General features: G+C 47.0%; 1 long non-coding RNA gene across 2 annotated transcripts in view; it reads left to right on the top strand.

The window, feature by feature from the left end:
- Positions 1-7,503, top strand: part of LOC111819539 (uncharacterized) — a 41,386-nt gene that overhangs the window by 11,522 nt on the left and 22,361 nt on the right. The window contains exon 3 of one of the 2 annotated variants that reach the window (XR_002823138.1): positions 2,954-3,061. The exons of the other annotated variant lie outside the window; for it this stretch is intronic. This is a non-coding gene — a long non-coding RNA (uncharacterized LOC111819539). Of the gene's footprint in view, positions 1-2,953; positions 3,062-7,503 lie in introns of those variants that run through there. 2 annotated transcript variants of the gene reach the window in all.

The following is a 7,503-nucleotide window of genomic DNA, read 5'->3' as shown; positions in this document are numbered from 1 at the left end:
CAGGGACTCTCTGTTGTGTTCCCTGTCAGGGTGGTCATTGGTGGTAGCCAGGTACCATCTAGTTCTTCTGGTCTCAGGCTGATGAAGTCTCTTGTTTATGTGGCCTGTCTATCTCTTGGGCTAATACTTTCCTTGTGTCTTTGGTGTTCTTCATTCTCTTTTACTCCGGGTGATTGGGACCAATTGATGCATCTTAGATGGCCGCTTGCAAGCTTGTGAGGCCCCTTCTTGGTATGGGAGGTTCCCTTCTGCCTGCCCTTAGACCTGGGTCCCCAGGACACCCCTCAGGGCCTGAGCTTTAGAGCACCCATTCTGGCCCTCTTCTGCCTGGGCCCTTTCCCAGGTTGTGAGAATCTGCAAGACCCAGGGGGTATGTCCACTTGGAGCTTGAATCCTACCCACCCCGCACTGTGTCCAGGTACCGGGACCCTGGAATTCCTACTACCAAGGTTGCCCAAGCCTCTCCCTGCGTTGTTCTCCAGAGGAGAACTGTGCCCCTAGGCCTGAGGGTGGCCAAAGTGTGGGTGGGTGGGTCATGGATAGAATGTAGATGTTGGGCTTAGGGTGTCCACACATGTGTCTGTGAGGCCCCCGCTGTACAGAACAGTGAGGGTAGGAACAGAAGGGGCAGGGGCAGGAGCCTCCACTTGTACACTTGCTCTTGTTGTTGTAGTTAGGTACCATTAGTAGGTTCTGAATCATAGTGACCCTAGGTACAGCAGAATGAAACACCACCTGGTTCTACACCATCCTCACAATTATTGCTATGTTTGACCCCATTGTTGTAGCCACTGTGTCAATCCATCTCATAGAGGGTCTTCCTCTTTTTTGCTGACCCTCTACACTCTTACCCTGAACTCCCTAAATATGAGGTGTGGGTCTGCTTTCCTTCTCTTTTCCCTCCTGAGGATAGATCCAGGTGGGAGGGACGTCTTCATTTGTTCAACAGCAGATACTGGGGATGACTAGCAGATTTTGGCCCTTAGCAGGCATGTGCTAGAACTCCGTGTATAGCCGTAGGGGTCAGACGAAGCTGAGGTAGCCCTACGTGTGATCAGTGCGTATGGTAGTGATGGGGCTGAGGGGTGGACCTCGAGTTCTGGGTCACAGGTCTTGGAACCCTGGCTTCCACTTTCCCAGGCAGTGATCTGGAGCAGACAGGAGCATGTAACTGTGAGTTCTGGTTGTGAGAAAGTTATTAGAAAGGAGGACTAGATGTTTATTATCAAAAGCGTAGAATTCTTGCCCTCCACGTGGGAGACACTGGTTTAATTCCTGGTCAGCGTACCTCAAGCAGAGGCACTGTCTGTCAGTGGAGGCTTGCATGTTGCTATGATGCTGAATAGGTTACAGCAAAGGTTCCAGACTAAGATGGAGTAGGAAGAAAGGCCTGGTGCTCCACTTCCAAAAGTCAGCCAGTGCAAACCCTATGGATCACAGTGGTCCAATCCGCAACTGATTACAGGGATGGTATAGAACCAGGTATCATTTTGTTCTATTGTACATGGGGTCACCATGAGTCAGGGACTGAGTCGGTGGCAGCTAACAACAACAAAGAGGTTGCCTAATCCAGATATGTTAAAGAGGGGAAGCTGAGTCAGTTCTGAGAGGGTCTGTTCTGGATTGAATTGTGTTACCCAAAAAAATGTGTGTCAACTTGGCTAGTCCATGATTCCCAGTATTGTTTGATTATCTACCATTTTGTCATTTGATGTGATTTTCCAATGTGTTGTAAATCCTACCTCTATGATGTTAATGAGGCAGGATTAGAGGCAATTATGTTAATGAAGCAGGACTCAATCTACAAGATTAGACTGTATTTTAAGTCAATCTCTTTTGAGATCTAAAAGAAAGAAGGGAGCAGAGAGATAGGTGGACCTCATACTACCAAGAAACAAGAGCCAGGAGAATAGCGTGTTCTTTGGACCCAGCGTTCCCTGTGCTGAGAAGCTCCTTGACCAGGGAAGATTAATGACAAGGTCCTTCCTCTAGAGGTGATAGAAAAAGCTTTCCCTTGGAGCCAGCACCCTGAATTTGGACTTTTAGCCTTCTAGACTGTGAGAGAATAAATTTCTCTTTGTTAAAGCTATCCACTAGTGGTATTTCTGTTATAGCAGCACTAGGTAACTAAGACTGGCTCAAAGTCACTCAGTGCGGTGTGGTGGACTGCTTTTGTGTGGCCCTTCACCATGGTCTTGGATGGAACTGTGCAAATAAGGTAATTTTGGCCAACCAAGGGGATTGATCAGTTTTGCCATCCTGCTAGGCTTAAAAATGAGCTATCCCAGAGGTAGGAAAGAGAGGATCTCACCACCACCAAGAAAGAAGAAGGAGTGGAGTGTGTACTTTGAACCTGGGATCCCTAGTCTGAGATCCTCCTAGACCTAGGAGACAGAGAAAGAGCTGTAACAATGAAGGTGTAAAAATGGTGTGGCAGAGGCGTCTGACCTCCTTTCCCTTCACAAGGAGGAAGGAGAATCAAGATCAACAGCCCAAGGCTGATTCCTGTGAGGCAGAGGTCAGACATGCCTCCTCTCTCTGCCATTTTTACCAACTCTGACACCATCTGTCCCTCCCACGGTACTCTACTTCTCTGCTGGGCTCGATAATTCGTTGCAATGGCCACACAGAACTCACAGACAATACTCAGGATTATGGGGTTTATTAGGGAAGTAACATGTTACAAGTCAGGCTCAGGAACACTCAGGATAGAATTCTTCCATCAAGCCAGCCTCTTTTCAGTTGTGCTCCCAGGCGCACCTCTTTCTGGCCCTAGTCCTCTGTCCTGCTCATGCAAGTGTTACAAAGCTCTTTTAGCCCCTGCCAATAAGTCCCCAGAGGCATCCCAGGCACTCAGCTTTCTTGCTTCGTGGGCCAGGAAGCCCACAATGCCGTCTCCTGCCATCATTTCTCTGCCACCACTTCTCAAGAGTTCTCTCTCTCTCGGTTTCAGGAGCTTCTCAGTGCAGGGATCCAGGGTCCAAAAGACGTGTTTTCCGCTGTTCTTCCTTGGTGGTGGTAAGATCCCCTCATTCCCACTTCTGGGGTAGCTCATTTTAAGCCCAGCGGGATGACAAAACTGACCAATCCCCTTGGTGGGCCACAATTACCCTATTTGCACAGTCCCACCCAATCACTTAGATGAGAGTTATAAGGCCATGGTGAGAAAGGCCACACAAAGCAGTCCATCACACCGCAGTTGGTGTCAAAATAGGTAAAGATGGCGGCGAGAGGAGGTATATCTGACCTCTGCCTCATAGGAATTAGCCTTGGGCTGTTGACCTTGATTCTTCTTCCCCCTTGTGAAATTAGAGGAGGTCAGATGCCTCCCCCAGGCCTTTTTTACACCCAACCATTTAGTGCCAGAGGGGGGACTACAGGGTGTGCTTCCCAACTCCCCTATCTCATAGAATAGAGATCAGAATTAAGATGTGGAGAGAACCTAAGAGGTTGGAACCTCTCAGGATGAAATTTAATAGGAATTTTGTTGTTGTTGTTTGTTGCCGGTGAGGTGGCTCTGATTCATGGCAGCCTTTTGTACAACAAAACAAAACGTTACCTGGCCCTGCACCATCTTCATGATTGTTGATATGTTTGAGTCTGTCGTTGTGACTATTATGTCAGTCCATCTCGTTGAGAATTTTCCTTGTTTTTGCTGGCTCTCTGCTAGCCATGATATCCTTTTCTAGCATTTGATCTTTCCTGATGATGTGTCCAAAGTAAGAGAGCCAAAGTTTCACCATCCTCTCTTTGAAGGAGCATTCTAGTTGTATTTCTTCTAAGACTGATTTGTTCGTTCTTGCATTCTATGGTATATCCAATATTCTTCACCAACACTGCAGTTCAAATGCATTCATAGGGATAAATGTAGTTACATCAACAAAACCGAATAATTAAACACACATATACACACACACATGAAGAAACAGGTTGGGGAGCCATGGCTTACAGGCGTCATGTATGAAGAAGGCCTGGCTGGGGTTCCTGGTGAGTCATTACTAAGCCATAATTTGATACCAGGAAACCTAATTCAGCTTTAGGCTGCTAACAGTGAAATGTTAAGACAAAGGGAGTGCTCTAAGATTTTGTTGTTGTTATTGATAAGGTACTGACTGCCCTGAAACTTGCTCAATGGTTTGGATGAGGACAGAATTTTTGGTTAAAAATAATTTCCCCATTTTGTTCTTATTTTGCGACTGTAGTATCTTCTTAGATCTGGGTGTACTAATGAAAGATTTTGAATGTTCTTTTCTAGTCTCTGAATTGTGTCTCTTTCCTCTGGTGCAGTTTTTCTATTTCTTTTACTTGACTTTTTCTTTCCTGCGATTGGTTCTCCCAGTTCTGGAGATCCTGGGTTGTCAGTCAGTAATTAGAAAAAAGAATGGTGAGCTGATATGGGTGTCCTGTTGTAGCAGTGAGATAGGGAAGGGAAAAAGGGACTGAGCCCCTAGGCGAAGGACCCTGAACTAAAAATATGTGCTTAAATAATGACACAAAACCTGTATCTTGGAACATGCAACAAAGGAAGAACAAACAACCCACCCAGCTCTCAATGTACTTCCTTGATAAGATGTTTTCCGGAAGAACTGGCCCAATCTGGTCCCTGGAGCATGTGCAAGGTGACCGACAGATGACCTCCGCCTGATGCAAGTACCTGAGACAGGAATCTAAGGGCACCACGGGGGGCTGCACAGGTGTGGCATCCCATAATAAGTCCTGCTATCCAGTCCCAGGAGCCTTTGTTACAGGTTCCATCTTGGGCTGCTTCCTGCCCGTGCACCTAATCTTCATAACCCCGCCTGTTTCATGAATAAAGATGATGCCTTTTCCTACCTAAAAACCTTTATAAGCCCTAGCCAATCCTTTCTTTGGGGAGACAAAGGCTAGCGTTGTTTTCTCCCTCTGTCTCCGCTCGTGAGCTACTTTTGCTCAATAAAGCTTTGTTCGTGCAGAAAACTTGAGCCTGTCCTGGTCATTCTTGATCAGTAGAAGGCAAGAACCTCATAGGGGCAACCCAGGTTGGGCAGAAGACCCTGGCAATGTGGCAGGAGCCTCTTTTCCTCACTCTGACTCTCCTGGAAGGAGCGCTTTGTATGGCGGGGGCTGTGGGAGGGAGAGCAACTGGGCTTCAGTTAAGGGGTGGGGTAGTGTCCACTGAGTCCATTTTCTGGCCATAGATTCCCAGCCACAAGCCTGAGGCAGGCTTTTCTCTGGGTCTCCAACCCACCCCCCCAAAAAAACAAACAGTTGCCTCAAGTTGGGAAGCAGATCACCAGGCCTTTCTTTCCAGGGGCCTCTGGGTAGGCTTGAACTGCCCGCCTTTCAGTTAGTAGTTGAGCACTTAACCATTTGCACCACCCAGGGATACTCTAGGCCTCCAACACCTACTGAAAACCCTGAGCTTTTGCCATATTGCCTTTTTGTCCGGGGCCACCTCAGGGAGGAGGCAGTGGCTGCTGAGTGCCACTGCGGTTCTGACTCTCAAGCCCTTCCTAGTTCCTGTGGTACTGGGCAGAGGAGGTCTCCTGTGCAGCCCCCTGCAGCCTCTCCTGGGCTGGACTCAGATTTAGGAAATAATGTTGGAGGTATTATTCCCTGTCCTTGGGCATAGAGAATGTGACCCAGCTGGAGCTGGGCTCACAAGGACTCACAAGGACACATCAACTGGGCCCTGAGGTATAAAGACAATAGCTAAGATGATCTTGGAAAATACCTTTTAGGGAAACTTTCACATGAAGCTAATCAAACAGAACACAAAAGACTTTCTACTCTTATCTTTTTCTGTTAGCATTTAGTGAATAGAAATTTGTTGGACCAATGAAGACCCTCCTGACTCTTCTTACTGAAACCTGTACCAATGATTGTTAAGAAGGACAATTCAAAATGTAGGATCACAATTTCTAGCCAATCTGTGAAAAGGTAAAGCTTTGTAACGTTAATATATACTGATGGCTCCGTAACTTCCTGGGACTCTGGCAGACATGGCTGTGGCAGCATGGTTGCCCGTCTTCCCATTCTTACCTATTCTGTAATATTCTTTGGACTTGGACAGACATGGCTCTGACAGCATGTTTGTCTGTTTTCCCTCTTTTGTCTGTTCCGTGATATTTTGTTGGATTCAGGCAGACGTTTTAGCTCTGGCAGCACATTTGTCCACTTTCCTACTTTTACCCCTTTGAATATACGCCAAATAAAACTTTCTCTTTGCTTTACTAAACTTTGTGATGTTTTCCCCCTACAACAACTCTCTCCACTGTTTCATCTGTTACCCTCTTCTGTTGGCTTTCCATCGTCTTAAAAATTGAGGAAATTTTTCCTCTGTTGGTGACTCTCCCATTTTCTTTGAAGTTATGGTAAAGGTTGGTGGGGTTTTGTTGGTGTGTGTGTGTGTGTGTGTGTTTGTACAAAACCTGCCCCCTCTCCCACACTGCCTCCCACTGTTTAATGGAATTCTTGAGCAAGTGCTTGGTGAGCACATTTTCTCTTCCTGTGCCCCAACTAGTAGCCAGTTGCCGCAGTGTTGACTCCAACTCATGGTGACCCCATATGTGTCAGAGGAAAACTGTGCTCCATAGGGTTTTTCAGTGACTGATTTTTCAGAAGTAGACCATAGATCTTTTTTGCAAGGTGTCTCTTGGTGGACGTGAACTGCCAACCGTTCAGTTAGCAGCTCAGCTTGTTAACCCATTAACCACTGGCACCACCCAGGGACTCCAAGTGCATATAAAGAAGTGGTTAATAAGCATTCATCACTGGTCGCAGCTGGAACTAGGGGAAACCTAGGCCCCAGATGCCTATGCGAATCTGGGAGTCTTTGCAGAAGAGCCTGTCCGTCCCAATGCTAAGCCTACCCCCAAATCATTGATTCCGTGAAGTGTGACAGGATGAAGAAAGCAGGTGGCATTGTTGCTGCCCAAGCTGCAATACCCACAGTGGCCGGTCCTAGCCCACTCTTGGCTGGAGCTCAGCCTCCTCTCCCTCGCCTGTACTCCCACCCTGTGGAACAGTGTGGAATTACCAGGAGTCAGTTGTGGCTGGCGTTGGCTTATACAAGTTATGTCTCTATGTAGTTCTTTTTATGAGTGTGCTCAATTGACAGCTGATTTCTTGCATGGCCTTTGGAGGAGGAGGATGTCAGTTCCTATTCCTAAAATGTGAGAACTGGCATTGTCCTTCCAGTTGCTGTCTATTTGATTCCCACTCGTGGGAACCCCTTGTGTGTCAGAGTAGAACTGGGCTCCATAGAATTTTCAATGGCTGATTTTTTGAAAGTAGATCTTCAGACCTTTCTTCCAAGGTGCCTCTTGGTGAACTTGAATCTCAAACCTTTTGGTTAGTAACCAAGTGCATTAACCATTTGCACCAACCAAAGACTCTGGTGTTGTCTTTACGGCCCATCTATTCAGTCTCCTCATGTTACAGGGGGGAATGATGAGGCTTGGAGAGGGGAGGAACTTTGGTGAACCACACAGCAAATCAGGAACAGAGATGGGAGTAGGCCCC

The sequence above is a fragment of the Trichechus manatus genome, unplaced genomic scaffold, assembly GCF_000243295.1.
Source record: "Trichechus manatus latirostris isolate Lorelei unplaced genomic scaffold, TriManLat1.0 scaffold00011, whole genome shotgun sequence".
Classification (NCBI taxonomy): Eukaryota; Metazoa; Chordata; class Mammalia; order Sirenia; family Trichechidae; genus Trichechus; species Trichechus manatus.
This window is presented reverse-complemented; position numbering and strand designations above follow the sequence as displayed.